At 39.9% G+C, this 18,753-nt stretch overlaps 1 long non-coding RNA gene across 2 annotated transcripts in view; it reads right to left on the reverse strand.

The window, feature by feature from the left end:
* LOC120611602 (uncharacterized) overlaps positions 1 to 17,874 on the reverse strand; it is a 56,023-nt gene extending 38,149 nt beyond the window's left edge. For both annotated transcript variants that reach the window (XR_005655237.1, XR_005655236.1), the window contains exon 1: positions 17,752 to 17,874. This is a non-coding gene — a long non-coding RNA (uncharacterized LOC120611602). The remainder of the gene's footprint in view (positions 1 to 17,751) is intronic.
* Positions 17,875 to 18,753: the final 879 nt, after the last annotated feature.

The following is an 18,753-nucleotide window of genomic DNA, read 5'->3' on the forward strand; positions in this document are numbered from 1 at the left end:
ATGCCTGGCCTACCTGTCCCTTCCAGTTTTCAGCTTTGCGTACTTCCCACGTCCCAGACAGCGTGCCGAGTACTTTACAAACCTCACCTCGCTTAATCCTCACGACAACCCTATGGGGAGGTTGATGGAATTTCCCCCATTGTGCAGATGAGAAAATTGCGGTTCAGACGGTTATGGGGACTGTTGCAGGCTGAATATTTGCGTCCCTTCTGAAATTCACATGTTGAGGCCCTGACCCCCAATGTGCCTATATTGGGAAATAGGGCCTGTGAGGAGATAAAAAGGCTAAATGAAGTCATAAAGATGGGGTCTTCATCTAACAGGGCCGGCACCCTGGCAAGAAGAGGATGAGACACCATCCTCTCTCTGCCATGTGAGAACACGGCAAGAAGCTGTCCATCTACAAGCCAAGAAGAGAGCTCTTACCAAGAACCTTGATCTTGGACTTCCCAACCTCAAAAACTGTAAGAAAATACATTTCTGTTGTTTAAGCCATCCAGTCTATGCTATTTTGTTATGGTGGGCTGAGGTGACTAAGACAGGAACCATGGCCAGCCCAATATTAGGTGACAGAGGACCACCGCTCTCCAGAAAGCATGCCCTGAACCAACACACTGCACAGCACCCCGGGCCAGCTCCCTAGCTCAGGCCCTCATTACCACTCAGGGAAAGCTCAGTGACAGCACCTGGCTTCAGGTTTTCCCTGCCCTCCTCCAGTTACTTTGTGTGGGTCAAGTTTGTTTTTCTCAAACACCATTTGGATCAGATCACTCCTCTGCTCAAAAACTTTCAGTGGCTCCTCATTGGCTATGAAAGCAGGCGTAATCTCTTTAAATAGACCTCCAAATTCACTCCAAGTTGACCCTAGCCTTCTTATCCAGTTCTAGGTCCTCACTACCTCTACCAAAGGTACATGTTCTGCTTATCAAAGTAGCATGAAGTATTGTCTGTGAGTTTCCATGAGGGCAGGGGCTCAGCCCCATCTCTGTATGACCAGTGCCTGGCACACAGTAACTGCTCAATAAACGGTTGATGAATGAATTGGTGCGTGTTATTCATTCACCTGGTCCAGATATACTCCCAGTCCTCCCATTTGCAGTTTACCCAGCCGTCAGGACCAAGCTCAGTGACACTTCAATGACAATAGCCTTTCTAGCCACCCCAGCCCACCATGATCTCACTCTTCTCCAAGTCCTACTCAAGAATTTTCTGTCCCTGAAACTCACTGGAGACATTCACTTACTAGCAGGAACCAACACAATTATCCATGTTCAATAATGTTCATTTTTGCAGTTTGTAATAGCAAAGCATTGGCAACAATCTGTGGCGGAGACTGCCAGCTGCCTCCCCAAATCTCTCCTATTATAAAAACTCTGATCGTTAGCTGGGCCTATTGCCACCCAGCTAAAGAAGAAAAAGAAAAGAAAAAGAAAAAGCCATTTCTCAGCCCTTCATATAGCTAATTATGGCTATCAGAATAAACTTTGGTCAATGAGAAAGAGGCATAATACCTTCCTCCTCTATATCCTCAGTTTCAACACCTGGAATTCAGATGTGATTCTGGAACTCCAGCAGCCATATCAAAACATGAGGACGGAGACATGCCGGGATAGTAAGCTGGCAAGAGGCTGGGTATCTACCAGCATCATGGAGTTTCCATAGCATCCTTATACTGTCTGCCATGGGCTTTCTTTTTCTTGAGAGTTAAATGAGCATCTGTCTTGTTTGAACCACTGTTATTTAGGTTTCTCTATTTAGTGCTGCCAAGCTGGAGCATATAAACACCAATCCTCAGAGAAATGAACAAATAAGAGTATGTGGCTATGAGGGTAGTTAAAATAAAAGAATTAGATCAATTGATCAGTCAATCTATCTACCTATCTACCTCTCTATTTATCTGAGAGAAAAATAAGCCACATGTGCATCATAATATTTTAAGTTAAAGAACAGATTTATGAATTACTTGCATAACAAATGGCAAAAAAAATGAATCATAAAAATTGCTAAATATTTCTACCCAATATATACTTTACCTCCTCAACGATCTTTTAAACTTCCCAAAAGCAGAGATAAAAACTTTTTTCTTTGCGGCCACCACTCTCCCCAGCATATAATAGGCCTTAATATTTGGTTGGCTAAAACCTATGGGAATTCGTCAAACACTATCTGTACAGACACCAAGGGTAAATGCTGGTGTAGGGTAGGGCTTAAAAAACAAAATCCCTTATCTGCAATAACTTTACAGTGTTTTATTTATTTTAATTTAAACTTACTGGGGACGACATTGGTTAATAAAATCATATAGGTTTTAAGTGTACAGTTCAATAATATTGGCTTGTGTGTTCACCACCCAAAGTTAAATTTCCTTCTGTCACCATATATTTGATCCCCTTTAACCTTTATCTACTTACCCTCCCCCCCGACTTTACAGTATTTTATAGTCTGAAAAGGTTGTTAATTTTATATTATCAGCCCTAGCATAGGAGACTTTATATTCAACTAAATATAAATATGTTTGACTTGTTTTACAGTCCTCTCCTCCCTGCTCTCACCAAATTTAATTCACTTTCAGTTAAAAAAAAATTATTTTGAATTCTAAAATAAGAAGAAAATGTTAATGGTGAAACTCAACAGTAAAGGAAGCTAAAGAGAGCAAAATAAAAATATAAAAAGAAATAAAATAGAATTTCTTTATGATATATGGTTTGGGAGATGAAATTAGTACTCATTCATAGATCTCATTCATAGATCAAATTAGCACTCATTCCAGAAGATAAGATTTCTTGCCCTCAGTGGTGGAAATCTATTGTAATTTTGTACTCTTCACCAGAAGACTTTGTTTGGGGCTCACTGAGAAGTAATAGGGCACAGCAGAGACATTTATTGAAAAAAAAAACAGCTCTTGTTTATTTCATAATTATACACTGACATTTGGAAACTCCTGCTTGTTACTAGTTGCTTAATTAGGCGCCCCAAAGTTCATAAAAAATCATAGGTTTAACTTCAACTGAAAAGATCCTTTAACTCCTTTTGCTCTGAAATTCAATCTCACTCACTGTACAGTATATGTAATTACAGCCCTGACAAACAATTGCTGACGATAATAGACCTCATTTTAAGGAGAGAAATCTAAACACGCAATAATCTGATTCTTTTTTTTAATCTGTGTCCATGGAAAGAAGATGTGGAAAGGATAAATCAATAATGACCAAAAAAAAAATCCCCACAAACAAACCTTAATCATTGACTTTTTTCAGCAAATCATTAAATAAAGCTTGCATTAATGGAGATTCACATAAATAGTCTGAATGGTGAGTGACCTTCAGGAAAATTACTATTAAGACAAAGGCCTTTGTGTATCTCTGAGATGTTTGACAAGGGCATAACTCTCAGCTGCATATCTTCATTAATACTGGTTTCATTTAGATCACCAGGAACTTCCCTAATTTTATTTATATATATATATATATATATATATATATATATATATATATATATATATATATATATATATTTCTTAACTAAAGCAAACAGCATACTTGATAAATTTTGGCATTTTACAAACACACATACACATAACACCCAAAATAATTATGTCTAGGAGTGCAAATTAGAAAACACTATTTTTTGTTTTCTTATGAAGAGTCAATGATATTTAGACAAAACAAGGCTGACTTTAATCGTGAAAGCACTTTTGTATCATAAAAATGCAGACTATTACTTCAAGTCAGTATTTCCCAAAATGAGGTACTAAAAACCATGGTTCATCAATATGCTTCACAAAAAAAAGCTCTGTTGTCAAAAGAATATGAAATATGATGCCTACAACACTCTCTCTTAGGTAGTCACATTAGCATATTACAACCTATAAGCATATTAAAGGTTCTTAAAAGCCCTGCAATAAAGCAACCTATGTATATGTAACTGGATACTTTTTCCCAAAGTAACTTATATTACTATTCCTCTCTAGGAAACCATGTTCTAAATTAATAATCTAAAGTTGGGTTTTCAACGCACATTATAATCCTCAACTGAATGCTATTTATTATGGAGGTTATTTACCAAATGCTCCCTATGGTTAAAGCACTATATGGAACAGATGAATAAAGTGGGATCTTTGATCTCCAGGAGCTTATACACTCTGGTGGAAAATCTAACACGCCTATTCCCAAACTAAATGTGTCACGGTAAATGGTATGTGAGGCAACAATTGCCATAGTTAAGCTGAACAGGGAAGGTTTCATAGCCTGTGACATTTCAAACTCATTCTTAAAGAATGGATTGAATTTCACTTGGGAAGAGATGGGGTTTGGAAATACGAGGTGCAGATATAAAGAGGCAGGAAACTCAAGATGTTCCGGAGGATGATAACTAATTGGCTAGGGCAGAGATTTGGGGTAAGGACCTTATAGGCTAAATGACTGGAAAGTTCCCCAGCAGCTTTAAGGATAGGTCAGACTATAGAGGTGCTTGAATGCAAGGCTGAGGAAGGTGGGGCTTATATGGTAAGCAATGCAGAATAACAGTAAAGGAAATATGATTATAGCTCTGTGCAGAATGGTTTGCAATGCTGCCCTCGGTATAGAAGTGCAGCAGCCTGAGGTTTCTCATCCTCTGCTTGGATCCAGCAATGTATAATTTAAGACCTTAAACAAATCCGTCTGACGAAGTTTCAGAGAGCTATCCATTTTATCAGAAATGTTCACAAGCAAACCAAGGGACTAGAAAATTATGGTTTGGGAATAACAGAGAAAGGTGATACATTTCCGCTGTCTTTCATAAATCCAACCCGATGGCAACACAAATGAGGAAATCTGAAATATCACCCTGCGACTTCCGTTCTCACCTGGCAGAGTAATCATAGAACAGCCCTACAAAACTGATCGGACTGATTTCACCACTGTAACTTTTGTTGGTTGCAAGAGGTTACTTTTACCCTTCAGAAGCCACACACTATTAAAAATTGACATGAAGCATAGGATTTCATGTGAGTTAAAAACAAACAATGCCGTATATTTAAAGACCAAAAAGGAAACACACAATTTGATATTTAAAACCCAATGACTGTTTGCTTCAGAAAACAATTTTACTAACGCAGTTGCCTTCCTGTCTACTGTGGAAGTTTAAGTAACTGGGAATCTACAACTGTGTTTGCTCAGAGGGTGAAAATGATTGAAATGAGATATGAAGACTTTTTTTTATATAATTGTAATAAAATATAGGTCATCAGTATCCACAATATCCAGATAGCTCTCCTTCTACATGGGGCTTCTCACTAAGAAATGGAGCAGTTTTTTTCTATGAAGCATTCTATGGATTTTCAAAACAACTGACCATAGTTTGAGGTCTAGACTAATTAGCATGGTTGGTATAAAGAGAGATTTGGGTTCATTTACTTGACTAAGAAACTGTAGACCACTCTTTTTCCTCCTAGTCTTTTTTGCCAAAAATCTTCCTGAAATGAATTCATCCATATTTCTGCTTTATCTAGATAAGTGGCTCCCAAACACCAAACTGACTCCAGACTGGCTATATCCAAATCACCTGGAGAGCTTCTGAAAAAAAGGTAGATTACTGCTTCTATTCGCCCTACCTGCCTTCATTCCGATTCTGTGTGGGTCTAAGTGAAGTTCCAGAGATATTTTTTAATGACCCAGGTTTTGGAAACCACTAACCTACATAATAATTAAATGTTTCTTAGATGTTTCACAATATGAGACGGGCCATAAAATCCTTGAGATTTTATGCCAGTGCTGTGATAGAGACAGTGCTAGGTGGATACCAAACCCTATTTCCTTTTCTTCCTGGGCACAGAGTAGGACTACATTTCCCACCCCTCCTTGCGGTTAGGTGGGGTCACGTGACTGAGGCTCCACCATTGGAATGTGGACAGGACTGTGTCTCACTTTCAATCCTGGCTCCTAAAACCTTCCCAGAGAATCTCCCAGGTTGGCTGCCTTCCTTTGTTTGCCAGTTGGATTCCTTAGATTCCGTAGAAAACTGTGGGATTCTAGAGGAATATCAGAGCCATAAGACAGAAAGAGTTCAGGTATCTGAAAGGTATAGATCAGAGCAACCACCCCTCCTCACCACCATCAGTGACTGCCATGTATTGTGAGATGAACAAGAAATCAGCTTTTATTAGGATGAGCTATGGCTCTTTGTCACAGCCATTAGCTTAGCCTTACTAATATAACCCCCTTAACATTTTTAGCAGACTTTGCTGATGATTAAGAATTTCAAAAGCATAAGGAGATGTACCCATATTTTAACACCTAACTAATTATAGGCATAGGACCGTAGGACATAGTTACCCTTTAAAAGAAAATCGGGTATGAGCTTATTTTTCTGTAGTTTTCTTCTTCCTTCTAAAACTGGAATACAGGAAACAAACAAACAAACATCTGGCTAATTGAGAGTCCCAGATAACAAGATTTCAATTTCATAAGGTTTTGTAACAGTTACAGGAATAAAAACAAAATATAGCCACTGATAAATCCGAATTTTCAAAGACCAAATGGATACAAAATAAGAGCCTGTGAAAATTTAAGACTTAATAGAATCACATAACCTGAAGAGTATTCAAAAGGTCATGATATTTATTTACTTTTAAAAAAATCGGTAGGAAGAAATTCTACCACTGAGTTCATCATTGTCATCACTTCAGAGGTGGTTTTACAGCATAATGTTAAGAGGACAAGGTTCGGAGTTAGACAGAGCTGGGTCTAAATTTCAGCTTTTCTGCTTAGTACTTGGGAAATTCTGAATAAACTCTCTAAGCCTTCCTCTCCCCATCTGCACAATGGTGATGATATTACCCCCTTCATGGGTTGTTATGAAATTTAAGTGGGCTCTAAGGCAGTACACTGTATACTGTAAATACTTAATACTCGCTCGCATTAATGTAGTAGTTAGTTGTAACATATCTTTGTTTAGGACAACCAGTTATTATCTACGTGCATAAGGAAGCTCTTGAGAACTCAAGAGCCATAACTAGCTAATTTTTATCCCAAAAGAAAGAAAGATGAGAGGGCTGGTGGCAGCTGTGCCTGGAATTCTACATAGGTATACTCTGTTCTCATAAAGCAACAGCTAGTGTGCTAATATCTATACTTCTTAATCCTTTTTCTGCCAACCATGAAGATCAGTAAGTCCTGGGTAAGGATCACTGGTCCTTGAAACTTCTCTAAAAATGGTATAAAACTCTCCCTGTTCTTGGAGACAAGAGCTGGGAGGCCTGTGGTGGTCATCCAATCTCATCAAGCTTGAACTGCTTCAGCCCTTAATATGGTAGCCCATCTCAAAAATGCATCATCTACAAGAGGGAGCAGAGATATTTGATGGGGGCACCTGCCTCCTTCCACCTGGCCGGCCCGAGACAGCATTGGGAGCCTGCCACTGCATTTCTTTTGATAAGCTGCTGAGGAGACACAGTGTCTCCTCAGTTTTCTAAGTTTTAGTTTGAAAATTGAATCCAGGAACTTGTCAATTCTGACAGCAGAGCTCTAACACTCAGTTCAAAAACAGTCTGCTTGTACTTTATAAAATTCGTCTTCTGACTCCAGAGCAGTGGGATTTTCCAAGATCTTCACTATGTAGGAAATGAAAAACTTCAGGTTTCCTTCTTTCCAATTAAACTCAGGCTCTTCATTAAAACCGTTTCATTATTTTCTCTTCCTACCCCAATTCTTCCTGCCCCCCCAACCACTCTCTCTTTCAGCAAACAGAACTCAGTCCTACATTTCACAAAGCGAAGCTGAGACTTTTATACAACATGGGCCCTCCTCATCAGTGAAGACGGAGGGCAAAAATAGATAATGCACATATGATTAATTGCAAGTCGACACTGTTCAAGTGACAAGATTCATGACACTTGCGGTTTTAAAAATAATAAAAAGCAAAGCTTGTGGAAGAAATCACTCCATACCTTAAAGTTACAAAAGTCACACGTGGCAGCTGAGACCTCCATCGGAGGCTACACTGAAAGGTAAAATTACTCAAAGGGATGGGTCAAAACCCTAAACATGGCAGGAAACCAAAGGTAAAACCACGATCCAATGACAGATGGCAAAGGCCTGTCAATGCCTGGGAAATTACACGGTGAAATTCATTTCTGACATTTCATTCACACAAGAATAACAGGACCCTGAAGTTAAACAATGACATTCTGAAAGGAAATACCTCCATAGATGACACTTCTTGCATAGTTCAGCCTCCGGGGCATACACCCAAACCAGAACTTCATATAGTTCAGGTGTGTGTGGGTGGGGAGAGGGGAGGAGGAGAAGGAAGGAGGAAATGGGGAGAAAGCAGAGAAAGCCAGCGAGAGGCGGAGAGAGCCCATATCTAAGCAAAGGGAGGATACGGTGACAGTTCATTTCTTCTCCTTCCCAAAGGACTTGAGCCTTCACTTCATAGATTTTTTTAAGTGACATTTGAAAGGTGCTGCAATCATCCATTCATTTGGGGTCTGTTTGGCCTTTAAATGTAATATTTCAACTGAGAGTTCAAGCTGGTGGGGGGTTGAGATGTTTTCATGAAAAGTAACCAAGCCAGACAGTTCTCTATTGTCAAGGAGACCCTGTTGAAGAGGAGAAGCACTAAAATTAGCTACGCAGGCTAATTTTATCACTCAGGCCCAGGGGCACAAGGCTTCCGGATTGTTTCATCCTTCTTAGCAGGAAGGTATTAAAGGGAAGCAATCCTTCCATTCCGGAGAAATACAATGTGTGTAAGGGAGAAGCAGTGTGCGTCTCAGAGCTGTTTCCATTTACCAACATTGAAAATAAAGAAAAAATGTTTTATAGTGATGGGGAACTCGAGAAAAATAGAATCCCGTTAAATTCCAAAGGCAAGCTCTAAATTTTTCTTGCTAATTTCTCTCTTGTTGCCTTCTGTTTGAAAGATGATCATTATTATTTTTATTAATATTTATTTTACATTTGTTTTAAAATGGCTACAACAATGGATTTTCATTATCACTAATATACTAGATCAGAAATCAATTCCTAAACTATAAAAATCAACAGAAAAGATTTCTCCTCTCCCAACACACACACACACACACACACACACACAAACACGCACCCTCCAAAAACTTCACTTCTGTTTTTTCTTTAGATAATAAACACAACTGCTTGCAATTCCAGGTGATTGAATGGCTCGTGCACATTCCCCCTTCCCCAGCACATAGGTAACTATATCGAAAATGCGATTACACACATCTCTTACTTCCCACCTGAAACATCAGACTAGAGACTGAGTTTCCCCAGTGAGTCTCAAAAACACAAAACAGGATGTTTAATTTGTTTAAATTTCCAGAGCAATTTACCGGAGACAAAAATAAAATACCGTGGCATTTTGCTGGCACCTTAAAAAAGAAACCCTCTCTGAGAAGTACAATGAACCTCATGAGATCTCCGACACGAATCCTCTATTTGTATGCTCACATATTTTTATGACTTTGTTCACTCAAGAACAGTTTAACATATTCCAACCCATGCACTTAGTGAAAGAGAAGCTTCCAACAAAACAGGTCTTTTTATGAGGCAGCCCCTAAGGTCTCCAACAGCTAAACAGGCTGAGGCAACCACCCACACTATCCTAGCCCGGCCTTGGTAATTAAGAGACTCTGTTCCCTGGATCATCTTAATTTGAAAAAAGTTTCTCCTGTTTAATGGAGTAGAGCATCACTCTAGCGTCAGCCCTGAGTTTTAAAATCTTAAAAGAAAACTTCTATGCCTGTGAGTAAGGTACTGCCATTTATGCTTTCATTATTTCGAAATGAAGCTTGCAATGAGAACACTTGAATTTTTTTAAAAAGAAAGTATTCATCAGCAGCCCCTGGCTTCCACGTTGTGCACAGCAGCCCCAAAAGGTCAAAAGCCTGCATAGTTTCAAAAATAGTAGGTCACTTTTTTTTAATCCAACTGTTTGACATTTGGATCTGATCTGCTGCCACCAATGCCCTAACGTGTTGGTGGACTTTATTTTCCTTCTTGGGACAGAGTTCTCAAGCTATCTATTGATCTCTTGACTCTCCCTATCATTGTAGTGATAAAAACCTCAAAGGTATGGGCTTCTGTGTTCTATTGCTTCTGCTCGCTCTAACTTGACCCTCAATTGCCAGATAGCTACTTCGTAACCATAGATAGGATTTATAAGGCACCATTTGTTAATGGTGCCTTAACATAAACACATACATGTGAACGAACTATCAGCTATCCCACATCAGCTTAGAGTTCTTTGATCGCAAGCGACAGAAAATTACTCTACCTAAACCAAACGGAAAAGACTAAGCTAAAGGATACATGGAGTTTTCAGAACAGATAAAAAGGCTGGAGGTCTAGCACAGAATAAAAGTGAGGACCCAGGGAGGTTTGAGGAGTTCTAGCTAACAGGACCAACTTAACATGTTATTCCCGTTAGTCTTAATGAGGCATTGACGCTGGAATGAATGAGTTTGAATTACGTGAAAGGTTCGTTGCTTTTGTCACACCACTGATGTTTCAGAGTACCAGAAGGGAAAGCACAGTTGGCTGATATCAGGGTTTCTCAACCTCTGCATTACTGACACTTTGGACCAAATCATTTTTCGTTGTAGGGAGCTGATCCTACAACAAAGATTATAGGATATTTAGTAGCATCTCTAGCCTCTACACACTCCATGCCAATAGTATTCCCTCTAGCAGTGACAACCAAAAATATATCCAGACATTGCCAAACGTCCCACAGGAGGCAAAATCATCCTCAGCTGAGAAACCACTGCCTTAGATTGAATGACAAAACCGTCTATTTCATGGTTTCAGAAAGGCCAAGTGCCTTGATGTATAATCCCATGAGACAAAGGGAAGATGGATAAGTCTCCAGAAAGTCAGGATACCATTCCCAAAAGACAGAGGGATTAATGCCTGCTGTCTATTTCCACATTGGTAAGCAGAAGGTCCTAGAGGAAATTAAGCCTGAAACATCACAGGAGGCAAAAATGGCAAAACTGAAGCTGTCCTACTTTGGGCACGTCACGAGAAGGCAGCGTTCTTTGGAAAAGACAGTAATGCTCGGAAAAATAGAAGGCAGCAGGAAAAGAAGAAGACCAAATATGAGATGGATTGACTCCATACAAGAAGCCAAAGGCACGAGTCCCCAGGAGCTGAGCAGGGCTGTTGAGGACAGGACATTGTGGACATCACTCATTCATAGGGTCACGAGGAGCTGACCTCAACAACTCAGCACATAACACACACCAAAAGAAAGCTGAAGAGGTTAAGTTTTCCAGCCCATGTTTTCAGAGAACAAGATACTGGGGGAGAGTAGAAATTAAGAAATTTCTGCAAACATATTGTAGAAAAAGTAATCAGAATAATGGATCGGTCCTTCACAACCCCATGAGAGTTAGCATTCATGTCCAGGAAAAAGCACAATCCTAGGAAGGTGGGTGTTCTTTTCCATTTTTATTCAAATTCTTCATATAGAAGAGTCTGTTTTTAAATCCTGCCATATCTTTTCCAACTCCTGGTATCTATAGACTTGCGGTAATTGACATGGCCAATGTAAGGGAAACTGATTGCAAATCCCAGAGAACCACCAATGCATCTCTGTATTAATTAGTCAGTTAACTCTGTTAGTTCCAACTTTGTGCTAACAAAACCAAAGACATGAATTCAATCCTCAGGCCATATGGGCTGGTCAATAGCCAGCCTGGAGCCCCACTCCAACCAGTCAACTGATAGGTAGATGTGTACAGCTACTAGAGGGAGGAGGGAGGAAAGGGGACGGATGTGCCCAGACAAATCCATCCCCACTGCCAGAGCACCTCGTGTGGCACACTCTCCCAGAAGTGGGACTGTCTTATCCTCACAATGTACAGAGCACAGCACACACCAATCACGGTTCCTCTTTCCTAACCCCACAACGCATAATGCCACACATTTACCTCCCCCCTTTCCGGCTCAGATCTCCTCATATTAGGTTCCTTTGCTGCTCCCTTCCCTTCTGTTCATTAACATTTTTTAAAAATTGGTGCAGAATTTCATCTCCAATCTGCACTGACTCTAAATTCCCTGACCCCACCATCAGCAGCAAGACCGGGCTTGTCTCTTCTTCCATTATTATTTCTGACAGCCCCAAAGAAATCACTTAATATTCATTTCAGTCTCCTTTTTCAGACAGTCTTAAAAATCAATTTCAAAATTTTTCTTCTTGATCCTGTCATTTAGCACTGAAATGGCCCAAACTGATTACTTGGGAGCATTAGCGTTTCTCCCTTCTCCTTCCAGGACGTCAGCCCCACTTTGCAAGTCTGTTCTGGAATGATTCAAGTTGGCTTTCATTTTAGGGTTGTTGTTTTTCACTGAGAAACATGATTTTTTTCTAAGCTATATTTGTAGAACAACTTTCAAGTACCTTAAAAAAAAAAAACAGCAATGAAGAATAGGCAAACTACTTTGGCTAAGGGAAAAATCGGATTCAATGGGTGAAAAAAAAAGAAAAGACTTAAAACGGCCATTACTCTAAAACCTTCAAAAGTGCCACTTTGAAGCCTCTACTTTCCAAACAGTACATTAGTTAACAGTAACACCATCTTATTTATTAATAACAAGGAGAAGTTAAATTAGACGTTCGTGATAAGATGCTGAAACCTACATGGAAGCCAAGAACAGGAAGAAAAGGGTCTGAAAGGGAAGAAAAGGGAATGGGCAGCTTTTATAAAGAAGAAAAAAAGTTCTTTGTCTTCGCTGCCATTCTGTGAACAGTCTAGAGAATCCAGTTCATTGTTATTGCCGCTGCCCATCTTCATTGCTATTGTTTTGCTTTTTCACGTTGTCTTTAATTCTCCAAGTAACATTATTAGAGAACTGAAGAGGTCAAAACTACCAAGAGGGCCAAGGAAGGGGGCGGGGAGGGGGGACCTAACTAAATGAAACGTGTCCAGAGCATTTTTTCCTTAGCCTGTATTTTCTCTTCTTCGTGAATAGTGGATGATTTTGAAAGTAAGGAATGCTACAGACATGACATTTTTAAAAAGCTCTGGACCGTGCAAAAAGACAGTCCTCCAGCTTGATCACCGTAACCAATTTTTGCTCTCGCATCTTACGATTATCACTCTGCTATATTTGTAACTCCACCAGCTTGTTATTTATATTATTACCTATCCTAAACCCTCCGCCCACCACGACTCCGGCTTGAAAAAGAAAATATCTGCTATAATAATGAAGGAACAAAAGCCATCAACATGAACTGCAAGATAGAAAACAATTGGATTTCTCTTATAGGATCAAAGAGTCAAAAATCATCCTTTCTGGGGCTGTGGAACATCAAACATGGAGACTTAAAAGTGTCACCTCAGGAATTAACAAACTCCAGAATGTGTGTCCAGCCTCATACCACTTTGAGACTGAAGGTACATTGTAGGAACCCGTCCACATCACAGCAAAATAATCAAGTGGACTTTGAAGAGACATAATGTGACTTGCAGAGAGAGTACCCTCTGTCTTTTCTGCCTGCCAAAGGTGTGGCCTTTCTGTTCACACAAATGTCACCAGGAGGCCACTTACACTAAACACCATAGTACCACCCTGGCTTTTAGGCTCTGAGTGTATGAAGTCAGCCTGGGACTACAAGGAACTAAAAATGACCTAACTTAACCAAGTGAAGGTGACAGTTCTACTGTTGAACATTTTATTGAACATAAGTAATGCATCACAGTCCACCTGCAACACCGCCCCAGACTAGGAATTCACTCATCTACATAGATGGACAGGTAACCAGGGGTTGTTTTGACAACAAACAGGGAAAAATAGGAATTACTTAGATTATTGACCTTTTTAAAAAATAAATAAATAAATGACTTGTCTTTGGAGACTGTGATAGTAGCTGAGAGAAGAAAAACTTTAATCTAGATCCTCAAGTAAGTCATACAGTGAAAACAGATGAGCCCTGCATTGACATCAGAATTTTCTGGAAAGTCCTACCAAACTTCAAGCAAAGCCAATAGAACAGCATCCTTACTTTCAAAATTAGGTTATGACTCACTTTACCAAAGGTCCATTTATTTTACTAAGGGATTTACTTCTAAATTCCTGCAAATAACATTAGCTCCTTGAGTGCATTTCTAATAGGATTAGAATTATAAACATTTCAAACTAGACTCAACTGTCAGAGACAGAAATGTGAACTACTCAGGTAATTAACACATGTCCCTAGGCTAATAGAGGCCTTGAAATAGGACTCTGCTTGGGGACGACACACCCTTAATCTAATGATGCCACACTTTAAGCTTGTTGGTCGTCATCTCATATTTGTAAAACTGCCTTTGATTCTAATAAAATGAGTGTGATGAGAGCTCAACACAGGATAACATAGCATCGCCACTGGCAGGTGACTTTAGAGGTCACCTAATAAAACCTTCCTCCAAGGTCAGAGGTCCCACAAGCACATGACTGATTGCTTCTGCTTAAGCATATACATGGACAGAGGAGGACTACTTTTCAAAGCTCTATGTGTTCCTCAACTTTGATGGTACAGAATCTCATGTGGACCAGTTAACATTTACAGGTGAATAAGTGAAGTCACGATATATGAATGGGAGGCAGTGAAGGGAAAAATGTATTTTTATTTTAGTCATCTCTGTTCTGATGAAACATTTGGTTTCCTGACCCTTCCATTTTGAATGTTCTATGTAACTTCACTTAATTTGCACCCTTTCTGCAACACTATCCTCAGATTCACATATTATCTAATTCAGAAGAATGACAGCACCAAAAGTTCCAGATCCTTGAGATTTCTTGCAAACCACCTGTTAGGTTACAGTAGCATATCCATTCACCTAAGAAAATGTTGAGAATACCATGAGCATTATGGAGACACAGAGAAGAAAGGAACCTAAGATTTCACAAATGCTTTAAACTTTCAAGAGCGTGGCATTCTCTAGCTGGGAGTGGAACCTGGTGGACACTGACCGAGGCCAGTAATTAAATGGCATCTATTTGTGGGTGGCCATTTTCGTCTAACATTGGGCGGATTACGATGATAGAAAAAAATATAGCAGACATGGGTCTCTGCCGTGAAAGATCTTCCATCTTGTCACTGGGGAGACAGGACAAATACAAAAGGCCAAGGAATAAATCGTTAAACTAACATTTAGTGTTTGAATTGAAAGAAAAGCGGGATAATTTGTGGATTTGCTAATTATACTTCTGTGCCACGCACATTAGCCCTGAATGGTGCATCCATGGCTCAACCTGACTTCAGGGTTATTTCATCGAGGCCTCTCTAGATTCTTCCACATGTTTAGCTGACACCACTTACTACTCAGGGTTTCTTACAGAACACACTCTGTTGTGGTGGCTGCTCTAGCTCTTCTCCGTTTAATGCAGAGCAAACATGAAAGTTAAAGACTTTCAACACCTATCCAGTATTAGTTTCCAAATTTAACATGCCAACATGGAAATAAGCTTCCAAAACCTAAAAAGCATTTTCATATAAATAGATGTTAAGCAGTTTTAAATACTTAGAAACAGTTCCTTTCGCACCCTGTTGCCAGCTTCTTTGTGTGTAATGTTAACTGGAAAAAAAAAAAGAAAGGAAAAGAAAAATAGCCCAAAGTGAGTAGCAAGTGAAAGCTTGAAAGAAACACAAGGAAGAAATATATGTAAATCGTTTGCGTGAATTCTCAGTTCTCCCCCTTCTTAGATTTCAGCCTTACAGTATTCAATTTCACACTAAACACAGCAGAGATGTCTGAGACAAAGGAAGAAGAGAATGAATCGTTTAATGTACATTCTAGAAGAAAATAACCCCATTCTTTTCTGAGCAAATTCATGTCAACCGCCCTTCCTGTGCAGATGAATAAGAGCATTTTTAAAATAAAAAGTCGCTATATATTTTGATGTTGCAAAAATAAATCTCCTAGATGTTTTGTGTAACTTCAGGAAGTAAAAAGCTTCCAAAGCATTGACTCGGAACATAGAAGCAGACTCTACAAGAATATGTTGGGCACTAAACCCAAAATAATATTACATGGAAGATACAGCACATTTTGCACTTTTTTTTTTTTTTTAGAACTGGGACATTGAGTGCAATCTCTTGGGAATACAAAGATAGGTTGAAACATCAACTTTGATACGTTTTAAAAAAAATGAAAGAGTGCTGCTTTAATCTGTCTAGAGTTATTACTTAAAACTGGAGAGAATCAGAGAGATTTTTAAGTCAGGGGAAAATTAATGACATTAGATTTAATTCTTCATTTTATAAAAACTTAAAATATTAAAATGTTAAATAATCGTGGAAAATAATAGAATACTATAACATGTAAATGAACATTAAAATATATTAAGTAAAAATATTTCAAGTTTGGATCCCAAGAATCACAATTACAGACTAGAATCCCTAATTTGGCAAAACCAAAGCGACATTCAAAATAGAAATTTTTTTTGAGACAGCTGTGCCCTCTGGAGGTGGCACTTGGGAATTGAATAAATCTTCACTAAACGCATAACAATGACTTGCCCTGAGATTTGAACTTGCACTCGGAAACGCAAAGAAGGCTTAGAAGGTTTCGTTCATGTTCCTTTCTTCGTGTCAAACCAGTTTTCAATGAATACTAATTTAGAATTTCAATTTAGAAGTGTTCAAATGGGTGCAAAACATTTTGGTAGAAGGGACTGAAAGCCTGTGTTCGATATCTGGAATACAATGATTAGGGACCTGCTGAATATTATGAAAAGAAAGAATGGTAGTTCCAAATCAAGTATCCTCAAAAGCTCTTTTGGTAAACTGCATGAAAGCTGATGGCCTACCTTCTTTATATCATATTTTCCAATACTGCCGGAGGCAACCAAATCACCTAGACTAGCAAATGCATTTGTCCTATCTTCTCAGAAGAAATTCACCACTTGCCCTTTATTTTTCTTTAACCTGTTTTTTAACATATCATTTCTAATACATGCAGCTAAATTTTCCCACCTATTAGGGAATATATTATTCCAGTGGGAGAAGTGAAAGATAAGTATTTCTTGTTTTAGAAATAGAAATTAATAAAGTTGGTTTTGCATTTGGAATTTCAGTAGACAAAAAATATATAAATAAGTGAAGGATATAATTATGGGGAGAGGGGATCAAGAACAAAACATCCTCAAAAGTAGTCCTTACTTGATGTGAAGCAAGAACAAAGCCACCACTTTTAAAGAGAGAATGAAGACATCTTCTTGATTGTAAATTTGCTTTGCATGTGGGTGAATGTTGTGTTTTTTTGTTGTTGTTTTTTTAAGTAAAGTGGGGAAGAAACTAAAAGAATTGAAATCGGCTGGAGCACGGGGAGAGAGTATAATTACTATCAGTCAGGTGTAGGAGAATACACCCAAATATCAGTGGGATGTGCTTCTTTAAGTGAACAGTTCCCTGGTGCGCGCTCAGCGCGTGGCCTGGGTTGCCAGGCGAGGCTGCAACCGAAGGTTCAGAAAAAAAACGAAGAACACATGATCTTCCCGCTTCCGGGTACATGCATCACAGGTTCTGGCCGTAGGACTAAGGGCAACCTCACTCCCCAACCCCATTTCCTGCCTTCTCCCCAGAGGGAAGTCAAGGACCCAGAGTTTCTATAACCTGGCCCTTGCCAGCTTCCGGCTGCCTCTGGTTTCAACCACCCGGGCAATTCTTAATTCTTAAAGTTCCCGCCCATTGGCTGCGCCCATTCTCCCTAAAGTGCTCCCCCACCCCCAACGCCAATTCCAGGACTACGCCCCTGAAACTCACAGGTGATATCCAGGTGCCACTGAGGGAATGGCTCAGCACCCCAAATGTGGAGCAAACACGTAAGGACAGGCATGCAGTCAGAGGCCGACGCCGGCAGCCCACGCCGGGCTTCCCGCCTTCCCTGGGCCGCGCACCGGTGCGTCCGCTCGCGGGGCCGCGGCGCCGCCGCAGCGCCGACAGAGGGCGCCCGCGGTGAGGCTCGCGGCCCCAGGTGCCGCAGGCCGCGGGCCTGGTCTAAGGCCCGTGCCCACGTGGAGCCAGTGTGGACTAATGGACAAGGGAAACGGGCTTCAGGAGTAAGGGATTAGTTTCTTAAGTTCTCTGAACCTCGGGCTCTTCACCTAAGAAAATGGTGATAACACTGATATCTAAGTCAGTTATGACTGTATATTCATTCATTTATTCATTTATCCAGGGCAGAGCACAGCCTTCCCTATGTTAACAGCTCCATGAGTTTGATGAATAAATGAAGAGATTGAATAGACCATGGCCTGAAATCCTGGAGGAAGGTGGACGTAATGAAAGGGGCAAACTCTGCCACTAATGAGGCAACTACTGCTAAGACTTCTGGGAAGGGCCTTGCATCTTTAAGGGACTGACCACTTTCCCAAGAAAAAAATGGAACCTCTTCCACTAAAAGAGGTGGCCTGCTCAGGGACCTCCCTCCAGCCCAGAACCTTCTCATTAAAAACACCTAATAGCACTTTGGGAGTTAGCTGTCCCCTACCCTTTTCGTAGGTGTATTTAGGTTTCAGTGATTTCAGGGGCCCCAAAAAAGCTTTCTTTCAGAGTTCCTCCTCAAAGGAACTGATCCGAGATAACTTACATCACTGAAGGGAGTCACGTCTTTGTAAAAACAAATCCTAGACAAATGGAAATGCTCTTCTCAATGTGTTTGTTTGGTCGGTTGGTTGGTTGGGTTGTTTTAGGTGTTTTAAGGTATTAACTCCATCTGATCAGGAACAGAGTCTGTTTCCTTTTTGGCCTAGGCCTACTGAGACT

The sequence above is a fragment of the Pteropus medius genome, unplaced genomic scaffold, assembly GCF_902729225.1.
Source record: "Pteropus medius unplaced genomic scaffold, Ma_sr-lr_union100, whole genome shotgun sequence".
Taxonomy (NCBI): Eukaryota; Metazoa; Chordata; class Mammalia; order Chiroptera; family Pteropodidae; genus Pteropus; species Pteropus medius.